General features: G+C 43.3%; 1 long non-coding RNA gene across 2 annotated transcripts in view; it reads right to left on the reverse strand.

Moving 5' to 3' along the window:
* LOC135363861 (uncharacterized) overlaps positions 1 to 20928 on the reverse strand; it is a 54799-nt gene that overhangs the window by 32113 nt on the left and 1758 nt on the right. The window contains exons 2-3 of one of the 2 annotated variants that reach the window (XR_010410095.1): positions 18244 to 20762; positions 5938 to 7510 (exon numbers count right to left, since the gene is read on the reverse strand). This is a non-coding gene — a long non-coding RNA (uncharacterized LOC135363861). Of the gene's footprint in view, positions 1 to 5937; positions 7511 to 18243; positions 20763 to 20928 lie in introns of those variants that run through there. The other variant, XR_010410094.1, reaches the window with a different exon arrangement.

Below are 20928 nucleotides of genomic sequence, written 5' to 3' on the forward strand. Positions count from 1 at the left end.
TGACAGAGCTTCACCATCTTGTAGCTGCAGCCCTGGAAATACCCGGCCCTCATGTCAACACCCTAGGGGAATAGACTGCTGGAGGTGATCACTGGGCAATAAAATGCTTCAGTCCAGACGTAAGACTTGTCACTTTGACTCACACCCATTTGGCTAGCCCATCTGACTCACAGCCCATTGCCCTGTCTTAACTGCAAGGGGACAGGAAAATGTAAAGTGTAATGTCCCTGGCAGGAAAGGAGGACTGGGTGTGGGCAAGTTCTAGAAGGATCAACCATGGCAAACGACGTGGCTCTGGTCAGTCAGATCTGCCTTCCTTGGCCTTGAAGTACATCTCTAAGATGCAAAAGGTCGGGAATGGTAGAGAGTCTTCCGCCTCTAGCCATTGCAAAATAGACCGCCCCTCCTGGGATGCTAATGCCAGCAGCACTGTGTCTGGGGGTTAGCTTCAGATCTTGTACTGGTCAGTGACAGCCTTGCTGTCCTCACAGGACCTGTGGTGACTGTGGTTTTCCTGCACAGCCTGGTAGCCAACCTGCTTCACCAGCTCTCCAAAGATGTCCATGTTTTTCCATAAGTTCTTTATTTCCCTAAAGCAGCCAAAGTGGATTTTTGTCATTTGAAACTGAAAACCCGTCCTGATTGGGGACTGCTATGCATACAGCAATTAGGGCATTCACGTGACTCAGAAACCTGCCCATTCTCATTAACTTGTTCTGTGCTTACGAATGAGACTTACGATAGAAAAGCCATATTTGTGGGTTAGGCATAAAGGAGTTTACTCCCATTCCCCAAGTGGGGCTATTCCTACCAGAATTATCCTTGTTAGCTTGGCCTTTATGAGACCTTTATTTCCTTTAAGAGTAAGAACAAAAGAAAGAATGTATCCTATCAACTATGACAGGACACATTCATACATGCCCCATTTCTTTCTCAAAACTGAGAACTCTGGATTTTTTTGAAAAAGATTTATTTATTTATTTATTTATTTATTTATTTATTTATTTATTTATTAGAAAGAGAGAGAAAGCACAAGCAGCGGGAAGGGAGGGGCTGAGGGAGAGGGAGAAGCAGACATCCCGCTGAGCAGGAACCCCGATGAGATGATGCAGGGCTCAATCCCAGGACCCCGAGGTCATGACCTGAGCCAAAGGCAGATGCTCAACCAAGTGAGCCATACAGGTGCCCCCTTTGGATTTTTTTTTTTTTTTTTTGTCATCAGTAATTGAACACTACCTGTAGCTCTACCAGCACTTTAGGGTGAGAGATAGAAATAATTTCTCAAGTACTAAACTGCAGCTAACTGCCAAACTCATTTTGTGAGGATAAGTGTGGTGCCAAGCAACTTCCAGCTACAAAAAGGACACATACAACCCACAGACTGGGAGAGAATATTTGCAAATCATGTATCTGACTTGTATCCAGAGTATATAAAGAATATTTATAACCCAATAATAAAAAGGACAACCCTATTAAAGCATGGACAAAGGATTTGATTTTGATATTGCTAAATATACATATATACACACACACAAATCAAGGACATACACATTAGAAGATATTAGGAAAATGCAAATCAAAACCCCAGTGAGATCGCACTTCACACCCAGTAGGATGGCCACAAGTTAAAAAGACGGACAATAACAAGTACTGTCAAAGATGTGGAGTAACTGGAACCCTCTTCCATGGCTAGTGGGAACGTAAGATGCTGCAGCCAATCTGGAAAACAATCCGGCGGTTCCTCACAATGTTAAAGCTAGACTTACCACATGACCCAGCAAACCCACTGCTCAGTAGACAGCCAAGAGAAATGAAAACAAATGTACGCAAAAATACTTGTACACAAATGCTACAGCAGCATTATTCATAATAGTTGAAAAGTGGAAACACTTCCAGTGTCCATCAACTGGTGAGTGGTCAAACATAATGCATTATATCTACACAGTGGATTGTTATTCTGCCATAAAAAGGGCAGGAGAACTGATACATGCTACCGCAGGGAGGGACATTGAAAACACAATCCCCAGTGAAAGAAGCCAGTCACAAAGACCACACGTTGTATCATCGCATTCATATGAACTCTCCAGAAGAGGAAAATCCATTAGAGATGGAAAGTAGCTTAGCGGTCACCAGGGCCTGGGGAAAGGAGGAATGAGAAGGGGCTGCTAACCAGTATGGGGTTTCTTTTTGGAGGGATGAAAATGTTCTAAAATCAATTGTGATGGTTGTACAACTCTGAACCACTGAATTGTACACTTTTTTAAAGCTTTTATTTCTAAGCAATCTCTACATCCAACCTAGGGAGTTGTAGCGTCTACTGACTGAGCCAGACAGGTGTCCCATGAATTGTACACTTTATTTTATTTATTTATTTTTTAGAGACAGAGACAGAGAAAGAGCCTGCTGGGGGGGAGAGGGGGAGGGCAGAGGAAGAAGGAGAGAATCTTTTTTTTTTTTTTTTAAGATTTTATGTATTTATTTGACCATGAGTGAGAGAGAGCACAAGCAGGGGAAGCGGCAGGCAGAGGGAGAAGCGGCAGGCAGAGGGAGAAGCGGCAGGCAGAGGGAGAAGCAGGCTCCCCACCGAGCAGGGAGCCTGATGCGGGGCTCGATCCCAGGACCCTGGGATCACGACCTGAGCGGAAGGCAGACACTTAACCCACTGAGCCACCCAGGCACCCCTAGATTAGAGTTTCTTTCTGTAATAGATACAGATGTGTGTGGTTATGGCCAACAAGACCGATATTTGAGCTTTGAGTTTCCCTCTCTCCTTTTATAAATCTTTTTATTTCTTCAATTTAATAAAAATTAGTATCAATTCTAAATATTTTATTTAAATTGTATACATTAATTCATACTAGCAATATTTCACTTATTTATTTATTTGAGAGAGAGCAAGAGCTTATACTCACGAGCAGGGGGAAGGGCAGAAGGGGAGGGAGAAGCCGACTCTCCGCTGAGCCAGGAGCCTGACTCCAGGCTGGACTCCAGGACCCCCGAGATCATGACCTGAGCCAAAGGCAGATCCTTAACCGACTGAGCCACCCCGGTGCCCCTATACTAGTAGTATTTAATTTTATCTTATTAAAGGGTAAACGCTTTCAAAGCAGCATTGGCTAATAGGTTCCTAAGAGTGGGCTTCCCACTGATGTGAGGAATCCACGTTTGTCCAGCCCACCTTTCAGGTGAGTCTCCAGAAGGAAAGAAAACAAGAGCCACGTTCACCTCTCCTCCTGCCCTTCCACCTCCCCCTCTGCTCTGCGTAAGAAACTACTGTTAACCGTTGTGTGTACCCTTCCCATCTTCTTTTCCACAGAGTGACATGCAGACAGATAAGCATATTCAGAGACCTATCACAGTGATTTTTAGGTCGGTGGCTTTTTCACCTCATAATTCCTTAGAGAGTTTTCTTTTTCTTTTTTTTATTTTTAAGATTTATTTATTCATCTTAGAGAGTGAGAGTGCATGTGCACATGTGAGCGGGGTAGGGACGGAGGGGGAGGGGGAGAAGCAGATTCCCTGCTGAGTGCACAGCCCTCCCTAGGGCTCGATCCCACGACCCTGAGATCACCACCCCAGCTGAAATCAAGAGTCCAGCAAAAATCAAAAGCCTGACTCTCAACCAACTGAGCCACCCAGGCACCCCTAGAGAGTTTTCTTTATTGGGCATAGATCTCCACCAGGCAATTTTTCCCAGCTGCATGGTTTTTAGTTTGGTTGGTTGGTGTGGTTTGGTTTTTAAATTTATTATTATTTTTTTTAAATAATCTCTACCCCCAACATGGGGCTTGAACTCATGACCCTGAGATCAAGAGTCGCATGCTCTACTGCCCGAGCCAGCCAGGCACACCCCCAGCTGCATGTTTTTTATTATATGAACTCACTTATAGTGCATTCTGGATTCATCCTTCCTAATGATGAAATTAGTAGCAGACATTCTGTTTTCTGTCGTAAAGAATGCTGCACACCCTTGCGTTTGTGTTTTTGTGCCCATGTGCCTGGTACCTAGAAACAGGACTCTGACAAACGGCAGCTCTCCAGAGGAAACCGCCGACCGTTGCTATGTATCCTTCCAGTCTTTTCCCGGCTGTGGCATGAAGATAGAGAAGCACACAGAGAAACACACACAGGCATAGAAATATATCTCAGTGTCTGTATGGTAAAAAAGCAAGACTGAGGTTGGATTTTGGACTTTGATAGGTGCTGCCAAGTCGCCTTCCCAAAAGGCTGTAGCACCGTCCCTGCTTCTCCATACTCCCTTACACTGGAAAGGGTCAATAATTTTTACATTTTACTGGCCTAATGATGGAAACATGTTCTAACTTACATTTTCCTAATTGCCAGTAGGACTGATCATTTTAGTTTGTGTTTATTAGCCATTTGTATTATGTATGCTATGCATTGCCTATTTATTATGGTCGACTTTTCTTTGGGTTTGTTTTTTTTTTTTTTTTTGGTCTTTCTTATCAATTTGCAATTAGGCTATCACCATCGTGGATGTTAGTTAGCCTTTTGATTATCACTCAATTTCCCTTTAGCCTGGTTTTCCTAACAATTACACTACTACTTCCCTTTTGTTCACCATCATGTTAGCAACCATTTACTAATACCTTAATGTTATAATCTCATATCAAGAAAAACAAAACACTGAGCTCCTAATTTGCCCTCTTTTTTAAATATTAATTTCTCTTATGCCTGGATATGAAATATTCATGCAAGTTAGCATGGGCCTTGAGGTTAGCCAAACAAGTGTTTCCCCCAGAACATTCAGGAGCAATTACTCTCAACCTACCTTGTGCACAGTGGCAGAAAGCCACTCCTTCTGAGCACCTTTCTTTCCCCCTTTCTGTGTAGGAAGCACAAATTTCTTCTTGTCCACAGGCTCTCCTGCTTTCAAAAGAGCAGGTCTGCTGAGGCAGAACGCAGGTATTTGCTCAAATGTCACTTCCTCTGCAGCACATTTGTCTGGCTCTAGGCTTTAGATGCATCTGCTTATTCTTGATCTCTGATGTATATATTCTATGAGTGTATTATAAGGACCCTGTATACCTAGAAAACTATAACGTGTGGCCTTTTAGCCTTTGCAGGGCCAACGTGGCAGGAGAGAGAATAGGGACTGTAGGAGATGATGCCTCTCCTCACCCCTGATGGGTAAGTAAATACCAGGACTTGTTGTTGACGTAACATATGATTATGGCTGCCATCATATCAGCAAGGCCTGAGTAGGGGTTAGCGATCATTACCATGCATGTTAATATAATTTTAAAATCATTATTTCCAGGGACGCCTGAGTGGCTCAGTCGGTTAAGCGTCTGCCTTCGGCTCAGGTCATGATCCTAGGGTCCTGGGATTGAGCCCCGCATTGGGCTCCTTGCTCAGCGGGAAGCCTGCTTCTCCCTCTGCCTCTGCCCTTTCCCCTGCTTGTGCTCTCTCTCTCTCTGACAGATAAATAGATAAAATCTTTAAAAAAATAAATCATGTTTCCACAAGCACTTAGTTGTATGGCTTTATCTCCTACTTCACAGTACAGCTAAGAGGCATCTTAATCTGCACTGATATCATTTCCTGCTGAGTTTCCTGAAATGTCCAGGCTGAGATGTAGGCACAGGACACCAGGATTGGCTCTTGTTGGCAGTTAGTAGACAGGAAGAGCTTCCATAAAACATAAATCGCCATTAGCTTAATTTTTTTAAGGTCACTCAGGAAGGCTGTATTTGGCACCACTGTTTGGCTCAGTCACTCCCAGCAATAAGCTTAATGTGGAACTGCAAATGATTTCCTTGAAGGTAAATTGTGAACAGCGTTTCTTGGGAAGTTTAACTTTCGAGAGCAACATCAAAAGCTTTCATCTACAGATGCTTAGGGGTTAATGGCCACTGGAGAACCTGTATTTAAAGCTGCCTGCTGATCCTCCTGCCTGTCCGAGATTCAGACTGCAGGAGCGTGGGGACGTGGCCACATCCCAGCTCCTCGGTCATCGGCATCATGCTTAGCACTCACTGAGCTCTGCGGTGCATACAGGCAGAACGTGAGGACAGGGCCTTTTTGTACGACGACGTTTGATCTTGGCGGCACACCTGTCAGCCCGTTAAGCTGAGCCTCAGAGAGGTTAAGGGACCTGCTCAGGAGGTGGAGAAGCCGAAACGCAAACCCCACATCTGTGCGTTTCTCCTTGCCCTCTTCTGCCCTCTCGGTGGCGGTGGTGGACTGCTGAGTCTTTCTGTCCTCACCCAGTTTGGTCATTTGCATATTCATTTGGCCTTTCACCTAATGAGCTGACAAAAGCTGGCAAATAGCTAATGAGTGTGTCCTGCGTGCTAAAAAACGGTCAGGCGCCTTACATCTGTGATCTCTTAATCCTCACAGTTCTAAGAAGAGGTAAACCTTTGAACTTTTTATTTGAATACTGTCATTTTTTGTAAGTAGAAATACATACAGAAAAGTACACAAATCCTAAGTATCCAGCCTAATAGGGATTCACAAAGTGCGCCCTTCTGTGTGATCACACCCTAACCAAGAAACAGAGCGTTGCCAATATTTCAGGTGTGCCCTCGTGCCCCCTCTCCACCGCTGATCCAGGCCTCCAGCCCAGGATAACCATACACCTGCCTCTTCACACCAGAGATTCCAGGTCTAGAGCGAGGGTCCCTTCTTTGGAGCCGACAATAGACTGGTCATTTTTGATCCCTGAAGCGGCCTTAGCCAGCTCTGCCTGCTGTAACAAAGTACCCCAAAAACTGGGCAGCTTGAAGAACAGAAATTTATTTCTCACGGCTTTGGAGGCTTGAAGTCCAAGATCAAAGCATCAACCAATTTTGTTCCTGGGAGCTCTCTTCATGTTTGCAGACGTGCCCCACCCTTATGATCTCATTTAACCTTAATTGTGTCCTAAAGACCCTATCTCTATAAGCTCTCTATATAATCACACTGGGGGTTAGAGCTTCAACATATGAATTTGGGGGGTGGGGGAGACACACAATTCAGTCCATACAAGAAACCAATGCTTCTCAAACTTTGGTGGCTTTAGAATCCGCTGGGGAATGTGTTGCTAGAGATTCCAGATCCTGTCCAGGAGTCACTGACGGAGTGGGTCTAGGATGGAGAACTTTCCTTGATGATACTCACTGCAGTAGGTGGAAAAGCCATCAAGCAGAGACAGCCTGTTCTGAGCTGTCTTCTTTACCTTCCTCCTACTTCTTCACCCTCTCTCTGGCTAACACACTTCTCTCCACGCAGGTTGCATGAGGATTTTTGTGTATGATTTGGAGAGGGTTGCAAGTAATTGAGGAAACAGCATTTTTCTTAATACAGGTTTTATACTTCACAAACACAGAGTGAGATTGGGAAGCTGGACCTTTCCTGGCATGTGGGACTAACTTCAAAGTGAAGAGCATAGAATAATGATTTCAAATCAGAATTTTCAGGAGCTCCTGTCTGGCTCAGTTGGTGGAGATTGCGACTCTTGATCTAGAGGTTGTGAGCTCGAGCTCCACATTAGGTGTAGAGATTACTAAAAATAAATAAATAAATGAACTTCAAATCAGAATCTTTAGTAAATGTCCCATAACTTTTACTAGAATACCCCAGATGTCCCCATATTGCAAGGCATGTCAGTAATATTTATTTTAAATAAGCATTTCTTCTACAGGTGCTGAGTTCCTAATATGCACCAGATGCACTGAGCATGCTTGCTTGCCTAGGCTCCTTTCCCACATATGCCTCGTTTTGGAGCCAGAGAAAATGCCTGCCTGTCATTACGGTTCTAGCATCAACTCTTGGATTCTCTCTGTCACCACCTGGATGTCCAACAGTTCCATTCAATTCAGTTCTAACACTAACTACCCAGAGTTAGCAGCAGACCCCACAGTTTTAAGGATTCACTTCCACAGGACTACCCCCACTGCAGATGCCAATTGCAAGTCCCAGCCACCCATACTTCTGATGGAGAAGCTACAGATCAGGGGCCCCATGACCCCCTCCTCAGGTTCAATACTTGGCTAGAATGACTCACAGAACTCAGGAAAACACTTTTTTTTTAGATTTTATTTATTTATTTATTTATTTGAGAGAGAGAGACCATGAGAGGGGGGAGGGTCAGGGGGAGAAGCAGACTCCCCGCTGAGCAGGGAGCCCGATGCGGGACTCGATCCCTGGACTCTAGGATCATGACCTGAGCCGAAGGCAGTCGCTTAACCAACTGAGTCACCCAGGCGCCCAGGAAAACACTTTACTTATGTTTACTAGCTTATTATGAAGGATACAATTCAGGACCAGTCAAGTGGAAGAGATGCATACAATTCAGGAATAGCCTAAAGGTATTTGGAGCTATTATGGAACATCCATACCTTCTCCCTCGCCACACCTCACCGTGTTCATGGATTGGGAAGCTTCCAGAACCTGCTGCTTAGAGATTTTTATAGGGATCCCATCACACAGGTATGATTGATTAAATCATTGGCCATTGGTGATCAAATTCAATCCCCAGCCCCTCTCCCTGCCCCAGAGGTCGGGAGCTCTAAGTTCCAACATCTAATCATGCGGTGTTTCCCCTGGCAACCAACTGCTTCCCAAAGCCATCCTTGGCCTCCAAGGGCCACCTCCTTAGCATAACCTCAGGCATGGTCAGGCTGCCTGGGTGGCTCAGTTGGTTAAGTGACTGCCTTCGGCTCAGGTCATGATCTCAGGGTCCTGGAATCGAGCCCTGTGTTTGGCTCCCTTCTCAGTGGGGAGCCTGCTTCTCCTATTCCCTCTGCCCACCACTTGGGCTCGCTGTCTCTCAAATAAATAAAATCTTTTAAAAAATTTTTAAAAATAAGCTCAGGTATGGTTGAAAGAGGTTTATTACAAACAAAAGCACTCTTATATCTCTTATCTCCTAGGAAATCCTAAGGGCTTTAGGAGCTCTGTGCCAGGAACTGGGGACAAAGATCAAATATGTATTTCTTATTATACCAAATAGTAATTAAGAGTTGCTAGTTTGTTTTTACTTTTGATTTTCCACAGTGAAGGTTATCATATTTCATTTGAGTTTTCCACTCCTAGCTCAGTCCATGAGTTGTGCCAGTGAGACCTTTCCATCTCCCCAGTCAGGTATCAGAAGGTCTTTGAGGAGCTCCACTATGTGTGTTCACTGGGAAATCACGCACACTGTAAGGCCAGACTTGGCTGCACCCATTAGCTGTACACAAACAGTACAATGCTGTTCAGCCTTAAGATGGAAGGAGATCCTAACATGTCACAATATGGATGAACCTAGAGGACTTCATGCTAAGAGAATGAGCCAGTCACAAAAAGATAAATATTGCATGACTCCATTTATATTAGGGACTTAGAGCTGTCAAATTCAGAGAGACAGCAAATAGAATGGTGGTAGCCAGGGGCTCCTGGAGGAGACAGTGGGGAGTACAGAGTTTCAGTTTTGCAAGATGAAAAACTTCTCAGATCTGTGGCACAACATTATGAATGTAATTAATATCACTGAACTGTACACTTCAAAATGGTTAAAATGGCCCATTTTGTGTGTTCTTTTTAAAGATTTTATTTATTTATTTGACAGAGAGAGAGAGAGAGAGGGAGATAGCACAAGCAGGGGGAGTGGGAGAGGGAGAAGCAGACTTCCTGCTGAGCAGGGAGCCCCATGGGGGACTCGATTCCAGGACCCTGGGATCATGACCTGAGCTGAAGGCAGACACTTAACGACTGAGCCACCCAAGTGTCCCTTATATTATGTGTTTTTTACCACAGTTTTTAAAAATCTAATTGTGAGGACAGGCCTGGCACACATGAAATAAATTGAAAGCAATGGAAGATAATAGGTAATTAAGTACTAAACTGTGAAGTGCTATTGGAGCTGAGAGAATAGAGATACAATATTAATTTGATTAGTGGAACAGGTTTGAAAGAAAGGTAAAAATTGAATTCAACCTTGAAAGAAGACAGTGGCAATAATACCGAAACCAGTATATTATTAGAGAAATTAAAGTAAAAAATTAAGTTACCATGTTCACAACTTAAGAAAAAGCCTTTTCAGGGCGCGTGGGTGGCTCAGTCGTTAAGCGTCTGCCTTCGGCTCAGGTCATGGTCCCAGAGTCCTGGGATCAAGCCCCTCATTGGGCTCCCTGCTCCGCAGGAAGCCTGCTTCTCCCTCTCCCACTCCCCCTGCTTGTGTTCCCTCTCTCGCTGTGTCTCTCTCTGTCAAATAAATAAATACAATCTTTAAAAAAATTTTTTTAAATAAATAAATAATAAAAAATAAATAAAATAGGGGCGCCTGGGTGGCTCAGTCGTTAAGCGTCTGCCTGCGGCTCAGGTCATGATCCCAGGGTCCTGGGATCAAGCCCCGCATCGGGCTCCCTGCTCCGCAGGAAGCCTGCTTCTCCCTCTCCCTCTCCCCCTGCTTGTGTTCCCTCTCTTGCTATGTCTCTCTCTGTCAAATAAATAAATAAAATCTTTTAAGAAAAAGAAAAAGCCTTTTCATTGAGTAAATAAATGAACTGATAAACAAGTACATGCTGAGGCATATCTTCAACCCTGCCTCTTGTCTCCGTTTGTTCGGGCTGCTGTAACAGAACCCCACAGACCGAGGGGCTTCAGAAACACAACACTGACTCCTCACGGCTCTGGAGGCTGGGAGTCCAAGATCAAGGCACCAACAGATCAATATCTAGTAAGGGTTCGTTTCCTGGCTCATCAACAGCTGTCTTTTCGCTGTGTCCTCACGCGGGAGAAGGGGTGAGGGAGCCCTGTGAGGTCCCTTTGATAAGGGCACTAATCCCATTCACAGGGGCTCCACCCTCATGACCTAATCACCTCCCCAAGGCCTCACCTCCTAATACCATCACACTGAGGGTTAGGTTTCAACATACGAATTTTGGGGGGACACAAACATTCAATCGATGGCATTTCTGTGGTTATAAAGGAATTCATGTAGTCTGTATTTTTGAAAAAGCACTTCCTTTACAATTATTCGAAAGGCATTTAGTTAGGATATCTTGGGGCACTTTCTTCTTTCTGCCGAGGTTCCTGAAATATCTCACAGAAAGTGTCACTTTGTAATGAGAATTTGGCAGAAATTTTCTGCTGGAGTAGTTGACGTCTATGGGCCTTAATTATAAAGTTGGCTAATGTAGCTCGTTATAACACAGTAGTTTGGATGTGGAGCCAGTACTAAGTTTCACATGGATAAAGGGGATTGACTTTCAGCCCAGGTGATTGGTGGGTTCCTTGTGCTTTATTCCGGCCCCATGTCCTCAATGTCTCACTCTTCTTGTTAAGAGCCTGGACCAGATGAGGTGACCTGTCACATGAGGGCACAATGGCCAGCCCCTCAGACAGGAACAACAGTCGGGTCCCTGGAGCCTGCCACTTCTTTGGTGTCTGCGAATAGAAATGCCGAGCTGGTAAAGAAGGACCAGTTTCCTTGAAGCTGCTAAGACAAATATTCATGTCGCTTCTCCAGTGAGCTCTGTTTGGAATGTGAGAAACTATAACCTCTCTTGGGCTGGGGACCCGCCCCCACTACTTCTTTCCCCCAGTGGCTTCTAGGGAAGGGAGGAAGCATTACACATTGTTGTGTGTTACCTGTATTTTGTGAGCTTTCTCTTTAGGGGAAAAAGAATTTTTATTCTGGCTCCACTGCTGGAACTAAAAAGTTACTCCTTAATGAGACTGACACAAAAGAAGATTAGAAAAAGGGGCAGCTTCTGACTTATTTAGGGATCTCCCATTTTTGTTGAGGTGGAAGACGGGGCTTAGGTAACACAGGATCATTTTTCCCTAATATACTCCCCCTTCCTTTAGACTTTGGGAGTTCAGCAACTCCCTCATTCAGAGTAGAGGCATCTTGTTGTCTCCTGTTATTTGAATTGTTCCAGGGACTCTTTATAGTTTGTTCTTTTAATAGAAGATAGAAGTTATCACATGAGTCTGGGGTAGTTTTAGCTTCAGGCATGGACTCTTTCAGAGGCTCAAACAGTATAACCAGTGTGGTTCCTTTCCAGCTGCCCCAGGTCATGTGCTACGTGAAGCCAAGACACCAGTCAGCAGTGCCAGGAGAAAGGCGAGCTGTGACTCTTGCTCAGCAACTGTCTTTGGCCTGAACTGGGTCATGTGGTCATGCTTGAGCCACTCCTGGGACGAGGAGGATGAGAGGCCTGACCTGAGTTCCATCCCGTCCATGCAGGAGAGAGTGAAGCTAAGCGGACCTAAGCAGAGGCTGGAGAGCTGTGCTCCTTGGGCACCTCACAGCACGGGGCCACAAAGCTGCTGCTCCTCGAGCTCCATACAGGTGGGTGTGTTTATCAGTGGTTTGTTCGTTTTTCCTGCTGAGTAGTATTTCACAGTATAGACCTATCACAGTTTCTTTCACCATTCACCCGCTGAAGGACGTCTGAGCTATTCATAGTTTCACGCTAGTATGAATAAAGCGGCTATGGGCAATCGTGTAATGGTTTTCATGAAGACATAAGTTTTTGTTTCTCCAGCAGAAATGTCCAGTGGTGTAATTGTTGGGACACAGGGTTAAGAAGCTGCCAAACTGGGGCACCTGGGTGGTTCAGTCGGTTAAGTGTCTACCTTCAGCTCATGGTTCCATGGTCCTGGGATTGAGCCACGCATCGGGCTCCCTGCTCTGCAGAAAGCCTGCTTCTCCCTCTCCCTCTGCTACTCCCTTCTTGTGTTCTCTCTCTCAAATAAGTAAATAAATAATCTTAAAAAAAAAAAAAAGAAACTGCTAAACTATTTCCAAAGTGGTCGTACAATTTTACATTCCCATGAGCAAATGTGTGAGCCATCCCATTTTCTCTGCATCCTCGCCAGCATTTTGTATGACCACTACTTTTTATTTCAGCCATCCTGGTAGGTTTGCAAGAGCATCTCAGTGTGATCTTAATGTGTCTAATGCAAGTGACATTGAACATCTTTTCATGTGCTTGTTTTCCTTCCATATATCCTCCTCAATGAAATGTTTATTCATGGCCATATTCTAATTGGATTGTTTGTTTCTTACCATTAAGTTTGAGAGTTCCTTATATATACTAGAAATGAGCTCTTTATCAGATATGTGTTCTACAAACATTTCCTCCCAGTCTGTAGCTCGTACTTTTATCCTCTTAAGAGGACCTTTCATAGAGAAAAAGGTTTTATGAAATCCAGTTGATTGATTTTTTTTTCTTTTATGAGTAGTGTTTTTGGTGTCATATCCACAAACTGTTCAACAAGCCCAGGCCCTGAAGATTTTCTGCTGTTTTCTTCTAAATATTCTAGTTTTACATTTCACTTTAAATCTATGATCCAGGGCGCCTGGGTGGCTCAGTCAGTTAAGCGACTGCCTTCAGCTCAAATCATGATCCTGGAGTCCCGGGATTGAGTCCCGCATTGGGCTCCCCGCTCAGTGGGGAGTCTGCTTCTCCCTCTGACCCTCCTCCCTCTCGTGCTCTCTGTCTCTCATTCTCTCTCGCAAATAAATGAATAAAATCTTTAAAGATTGATTGATTGATTGATTGATTTGACAGAGAGAGACACAGCGAGAGAGGGAACACAAGCAGGGGGAGTGGGAGAGAGAGAAGCAGGCTTCCCGCCGAGCAGGGAGCCCGATGCGGGGCTCGATCCCAGGGCCCTGGGATCATGACCTGAGCCGAAGGCAGATGCTCAACGACTGAGCCACCCAGGCGCCCCATTGAATAAAATCTTTAAAAAAAAAAATCTATGATCCATTTGAGTCAATTTTTTTTATTCTTATGTTAATCCCCATATATTAATCATTAGTTCTAGATGAAGTGTTCCATGATTCATTGTTTGTGCATAACACCCAGTGCTCCATGCAGAATGTGCCCTCCTCAATACCCACCACCAGGCTAACCCATCCTCCCACCCCCCTCCCCTCTAGAACCCTCAGTTTGTTTTTCAGAGTCCATCGTCTCTCATGGTTCGTCCACCCCTCCGATTTCCCCCGCTTCATTCTTCCCCTCCCGCTACCTTCTTCTTCTTTTTTTTTTTCTTAACATATATTGCATTATTTGTTTCAGAGGTACAGATCTGAGATTCAACAGTCTTGCACAATTCACAGCGCTTACCAGAGCACATACCCTCCCCAGTGTCTATCACCCAGTCACCCCATCCCTCCCACCACACCCCCCACTCCAACAACACTCAGTTTGTTTCCTGCGATTAAGAATTCCTCATATCAGTGAGATCATATGATACATGTCTTTCTCTGTTTGACTTATTTCACTCAACAGAATACCCTCCAGTTCCATCCACGTCGTTGCAAATGGCAAGATCTCATTCCTTTTGATGGCTGCATAATATTCCATTGTATATATATACCACATCTTCTTTATCCATTCATCTGTCGATGGACATCTTGGCATTTTGAGTCAATTTTTATAAAAGGGGTTAAGTCAAGCTTTTTGGGTTTTTGTCCATGGACGTCTAGTTACTCCAACATCATTTGTTTGAAAAGACTCTCCTTTCGTCCATCGAATTGCTTTTTAATCTTTGTCAGAGACCAGTTGGTTGGTCTTGTGTAGGCTATCACTTTGTTCTCTATTCTGGGATCTATGTGTTTGTCCCTCAGCTGGTACTGCAGTCCTGATTACCATAGCCATATACGGAAACCAGAATATCAAGTAGAGTGAGTCTTCCTACTTTTTTTTTTTTTTCAAAATTCTTTGAGATATCCTAGTTCCTGTTTTTTTCGTTATGTGAATTTTAGAATAAGCTTTTCTATGTTTACCAAAATCCTTGGTAGAATTTTGATAGGAATTGCATTAGATCTATCCATCTATACATACAGATCAATTTGGAGAGAACCAGTATCTTTGTTATGTTGAGTCTTCCAATCCATAAATACAGTATGTCCCTTCTTTTTTTTTTTTACATTTTTTTATTTCTTTCAACAGCATTTTGTAGTTTTCTTTATATATGCCCTTACATATTTTGTTGGATTTACACCTAAGTGTAAGTGAAGGAGATGTTCTGTTCGCTTCCCCATCCTGGGCCCTGCTTGCCCTTTCTCCTTGCATTCTCCTTCCTACAGCTTTGTGTAGTTTAGAAGAAAGAAGATCCCCAGTTTGGGATGTTTGGGCTCTGCTAGGGTCCTAAGGCTTTAGTCTGAAGCTTAGGAACTCAGTTTCTACGTAAGTTAAGATCTCTGCCTTGAGAAGTGAGAAAATACTCATGGGATGGATAGCTTCCAAACTTCACTCATATATTCACTCTTTTAGTCAGACACATTTGTGGCCAGTGCTGTAGCTACGTGGCACTTCACACGTTGACATGTTCACCATACCAGCTGCATAGCTTCAGCCGGACAGCCTTCGTGATCTGGTGGGTAGGGAGCAGCCGTGGGGTCAGTGAGCAAGGACTCCTGATGTTTTCCATCATATGCAGCCTCTTTTCCTTTACGTTGGTGTCACCTCACCACTTCAATGTCTTCCATTGCTTTGTATATGTTCAGTGATTTCCTTTCAATGTGGTTACTTTTTGTTGTCCCCAAGCAAGCCCCAAGCAAACTGTAATCTTCTTCAGCACAAATCAGGATCTGTTCTTGTAACTTCTCACCACTCCTGCCTTCTGAGTCCCCATATCTTGCCTTTCCTTTTGTAATTTTGGAGGTTTTTTCCTTTCTTTTTTTTTTTCTTTTTTCATTTGTTTATTTTTTTTTTTTTCCCTTTCCTGCTGTGGTGAGATGTTGTTTATTTAGTCTCATTGATCCTCCATCTCTGCACATCAAGGTCTCTAACACAACATTGAGGAGGAAAACGATGGTAGTCTTAAATTGCTCTCATGTTTCCATCTCTGAGAAACTTAAAGTCATTATATTAAGAAAGGCCTTCGGGCACCTGGGTGGCTCAGTTGATTAAGTGACCAACTCTTGATTTTGCTCAGGTCATGATCTCAGGGGCTTCAGATCGAGCCCCGGGTTGGGCTCCGCACTGAACATGGAGCCTGCTTAAGATTCTCTCTCTCCCTCTCCCTCTGCCCTGCTTGTGCTCTCTCTCTCTCAAAAAAAAAAAAGTCCTTGTAACATCTGTAAAGTACTAACTCTTGGAATATGTCCCACTGACCTCAGGCTCTTTCCTTCCCTTGGTGTGTATCCAATTGCTGCAGCTTTAGGAACTTTAGGAGCTAGAAGTTCAGGAGCTCCGCAAGTCCTAAGGTGCTAGACAATTCAGGTAGAGTGACAGCTTTCAGCATTCTTGGGAGAAGGCCCAGAACTTCTAAGTTTTCAACCAGGACCCAAAGGAGTTGCGACTGGCATATTCCCAGGGGGCAAAAAAAAAAAGAGGACAATCTTCTTATTTTGGTGAAACCTTGAAATGATGGCTGGTAGTTACCCAGGTAGTTACCAGGCCAAGCCTACTTGTCTCAATTCCACTCCGTGATGCTGGCTGTGGCATCAGGATAGGTGACATAACCCTGAGGCTAGACAAGTGAAGATGTGGTGCTATCTCTCAGATACCTCTTTCCTGACTGGATCCTGATGGATACAATAGCCATTTATAACTATTGTAATTTGAGGATGAACCACACAAGGTTGCAAAAAACATGAGATCTTGCAGAAAGTCTTAAATCTCTAGACTCAGAGAAGGAAACAAGATTTTTTTTAAAAAATGCTGGATAAACAAATTGTGGCATATTCATTCAATATGTACTGAATGACACAGTAGCCTATGTAGCAAAGAAAAGGAATGAACTATGCCTGCACCCAACCAGAGAGATGCATTTCTGTGACATAATGTTGAGCAAAAGAACTCAGATGAAAAGAATACATACTGTATGAGTCTGTTTCTATGATAGCCAAGAACAAACAAAACTATATCTGGTGATACAAGTCAAAATAATGGTTATCTTCTGAAGGGGGCTTAGTACCTGGGTGAAGGCACAAGGGAGGCTTCTGGGCTGCTTGAAATTTCTACATCTTAATTTGGATGGTGGTTACATGGGTATATACTAATGTAAGAGTCAGCCAAACTGTGCACTTAAGATTTGTGCATTCTAGGGGTGCCTGGGTGGCTCAGATGGCTGGGCGTCTGCCTTCGGCTTGGGTCATGATCTCCAGGTCCCGGGATCTAGCCCCACGTCAGGCTCCTGGCTTGGCAAGGAGTCTGTTTCTCCCTCTCCCTCTGCCTGCCTCTCCCCCTGCTTGTGCTCTCTCTCTCTCAAATGAATAAATAAATCTTTTTTCAAAAAAAAAAAGATTCTGCCTTCAGCTCAGGACATGATCCCAGTGTCCTGGGCTCGTGCCTGTGTTGGGAATCCCTGCTCAGCAGGAGGCCTGCTTTTCCCTCTCCTCTCCACTCATGCTCTCTCTCATTATCTCTGTCTCTCTCTCCCAAATAAATAAATAAAATCTTAAAAAAAAAAAGATTTGTGCATTCTATGTTATGTGCATGTGTATGTTATATCTCAGTAAAACAATAATATAAAATTCTCAGTACAGACTAGATATTAAGAGTATTTATAGAATAAACAGATGTGTGACTTGAGCTTCCTAACTTGGTTTCATTTATTTCATCAATAATAGCTAGAAGTTTAGAAACTTCTTGATGTTAAATTGTGTACCCAAGTGACATACAAAGTTTTAAAATACATCTTCTCAGAGTAATGTGGTTTAACTCTACCACAAACAAAATACTGTGGGTCTTGGCAGTTTGTCAAGAAATATTGTCAGAGGGATGCCTGGGTGGCTCAGTCGGTTAAGCATCTGCCTTCAGCTCAGGTCATGATCCCAGGGGCCTGGATTAAGTCCCGCATCAGGCTCCCTGCTCAGTGGGGAGTCTGCTTCTCCCTCTGCTGCTCCCCCTGCTTGTACTCTCTGTCTCTCTCTCTCTCTCTCTGACAAATAAATAAATAAATAAAATAATTTTAAAAAGAAATATTGTCAGAAATATTTCATATTGTCAGAAACATTTCATATTTCTGAAACACTCAACCCATGTAGACATTGGTATATACAGGTAAAGATTGATTGATTTTAAGATTTTATTTATTTGAGAGAGAGAGCATGTGTGCACTTGAGCAGGGGAAGGGGCAGAGGGAAAGAATCTTTAAGCAGAATCTTCAGTGAGCATGGAGCCCAAAACAGACACAGGGCTCAATCCCATGACCCATGATATCAAGACCTGAGTTGAAATCAAGAATCAGATGCTCAATTGAATGAGTCACCCCTGTGACCCAGTAAACATTTATTTTAATCAGATTAGTATTTATCATCCCTTTTAAGTACCCAACTGGACTTACCCTGTGGAGGATACACAGGAGACAGGCACCATCTCTGAAGGAGATTACAGTCTCTCTGTGCCTGCTTTTTGTGGAGACGAGAACACAGATTCAGACTCTGCATCTCCTACTAAGACCGGACTCATGTCAGTCTGGAAAGTGGGACAGATAAAATCTGTGTCACCCATCAATATCTCTTGTGAAAACTTATTTCATTACTACAGGTTGACAAATGCCTTTAGTGCATCAGTGCATTGCTCATCCAAAAGAATGGGTCTGTCCGTACAGGTCAATTTCATGTTTATCACAACATCCTAATACTAATAAGGTTCACAGCTATTGAGCATCTTTGACATGCTTATCCTATAATAGCTTCATATGTGTAAACATTTAAATTTCATAACCCTGAGTTATTATGCTTTAACTCGCTCTAGGTTCACAGGTATTCAGTGTCAGGGCTGGAATTTGAACACAGCCTGATTCCAGAGTGGACTCTCTTAATCATTACCATATATAATTTTTTAAATTGAAATATAATTGACATATAACACTGTGTAAGTTTAAGGTGTACAATCTGTTGACTTGATACACTTATATATTGCAATATGATTACCACTATAGAGTTAGCTAACACCTCTACATGTTACATAATTATCATTTCTTTTTTGTGGTGGGAACAATTAAGATCTAGTCTCTTACATTACCATATATTCTTTTTTTTTCCCAAAGATTTTATTTATTTATTTGAGACAGAGAGAATGAAAGAGAGAGAGCACATGAGAGGGGGGAGGGTCAGAGGCAGAAGCAGGCTCCCTGCCGAGCAGGGAGCCCGATGCGGGACTCAATCCGGGGACTCCAGGATCATGACCTGAGCCGAAGGCAGTCGCTTAACCAACTGAGCCACCCAGGCGCCCTACATTACCATATATTCTTAATCATTCAAGGCAAGAAATGATGGGAAGCTGTACATCTGGAAGCAGATGATTTGAGCTATTTTGATAGAGTAGTGCATTATATCACAGCAGATTGGGATGACATTTCAGGATCATGCAGAGGGCTTGAGCTACAGTTCCCTTTCCCAACTATATTACATTCCTGCTGTTTGCTGGCTTTCTTCTTCACTTATTCGGGTAACAAATAATGAGTGCCTGCCTCCTATGTACAAGGTTTCTCTATTTTGTGTAGGAAACGAGAAAATAAATAAGACACAGCCTCTTCCGTATTTCTGGCATATATTGCCCTCAGTTTCTTCCTCCTGTTCATAATTTCATTCTGCATATCTTTTTTTTTTTTTAGGCTTTATTTATTTATTTGCCAGAGAGAGAGAGCTCAAGCAGGGGGAGCGGCAGGCAGAGGGAGAAGCAAGCTTCCCGCTGAGCAGGGAGCCCGACGCGGGACTTGATTCCAGGACCCTAGGACCATGACCCGTGCCAAAGGCAGATGCTTAACCAACTGAGCCACCCAGGCGTCCCATTCTGTATATATTTGCATCAGTTCAAACTGTTGCTTACTGATGGGAGGTGACCTCAAAGTGACTTTAAAAGTCCTGACTCTTTGCCTTTTGGCATCAGTTAACAATGGCCACAGCATCTGGATCCTACTTCTCAGTAAAATGCATTTTTTGAAAGCTCAATGCAAGGTTTGTTTTTGTTTTTAATTTGGGAGTGTTTCAAGTCTAACTTAGTTCCATCATTTACTCCCTGACAGCTTGATAACCAGGGAGCAATAACTCCCTTATCTGTGGGCTGTTTAATGACGATATAGTACTGCCCTGGGAGCAATAGACTAAGGCCCTTTCCAGATGCCATATTTTCAGACTTTCAGCTGGAAAAAACTTCACGATGTGAAATTTATTCTGATTACTTTAAGTCAGGATTTTGTCTTATTTAGAAACAAAAAAAATTGACCTCTGGCTTGCTGCCTCCTGTATTTCTGGCTGTGGGCCATATGATCATCTAATTTGAATTTTTCAGGCAGAGGTTAGAAACAGGCAAATGTGGCCTCAACAGCAGGTAAGTGTGTCAAGACTGTGACAGAAATTGTGAAGACTGCTATAGAAATTGCTTTTTTAAAAAAGTCACCTCCTGTTCTACAAAGTATCGCTGTCTGTTCCTTTCTCTGCTGTCCACCAGGTTTTCTTTGGGAGCTTAGGTCCAAGAGACACCAATCAAAGATATTCAGTTTCCTCAGTTTTTGTTGCCTACAGGTAATTATGCTAAAAGTCTGTAGTAGTAGATCTTATTATGCTTGAGTACATTATGCATTCTAGAGCAGAAGGTTTTTGCTGGAAAGCTTCACTGTCAGATATGATTTGCATTTTTTACTACTTTTCTTTGCTCCTTGAGGACAAGCATGTTAAGGATTCCTTTGTGCATAAACAGAATAGCAAAACACAAAACAGTCTATCTGTGGGCTTGAGTCTGTGTTCTTAACAAGACTGGCATTGCTTTAAAAGAGGGCATGCCTTTGCTGCAGGGCCTATATAGTTTGTTTGGAATGGTGAGGGTGTGGGAGCAGGGCAGAAACAAGTGCAACTCCATCTGTAATTAAAAACAAAATGCCAAGTCGTCAAATGAAAGCAAATCAAATAGCAAGTATTGGAAATTAAAGTTATTTAGTCCTAATATTTTTTAAAAATGTTTTATATTGGTCTTTTTGAGACCTTTGCCCTGCTAGTGTTGAGGAATGTGCTTAGTGGGCCTACTG

Source organism: Mirounga angustirostris, unplaced genomic scaffold, assembly GCF_029215605.1.
Source record: "Mirounga angustirostris isolate CCGP_5_RB_7025 unplaced genomic scaffold, mMirAng1.0.hap1 SCAF_3, whole genome shotgun sequence".
Classification (NCBI taxonomy): Eukaryota; Metazoa; Chordata; class Mammalia; order Carnivora; family Phocidae; genus Mirounga; species Mirounga angustirostris.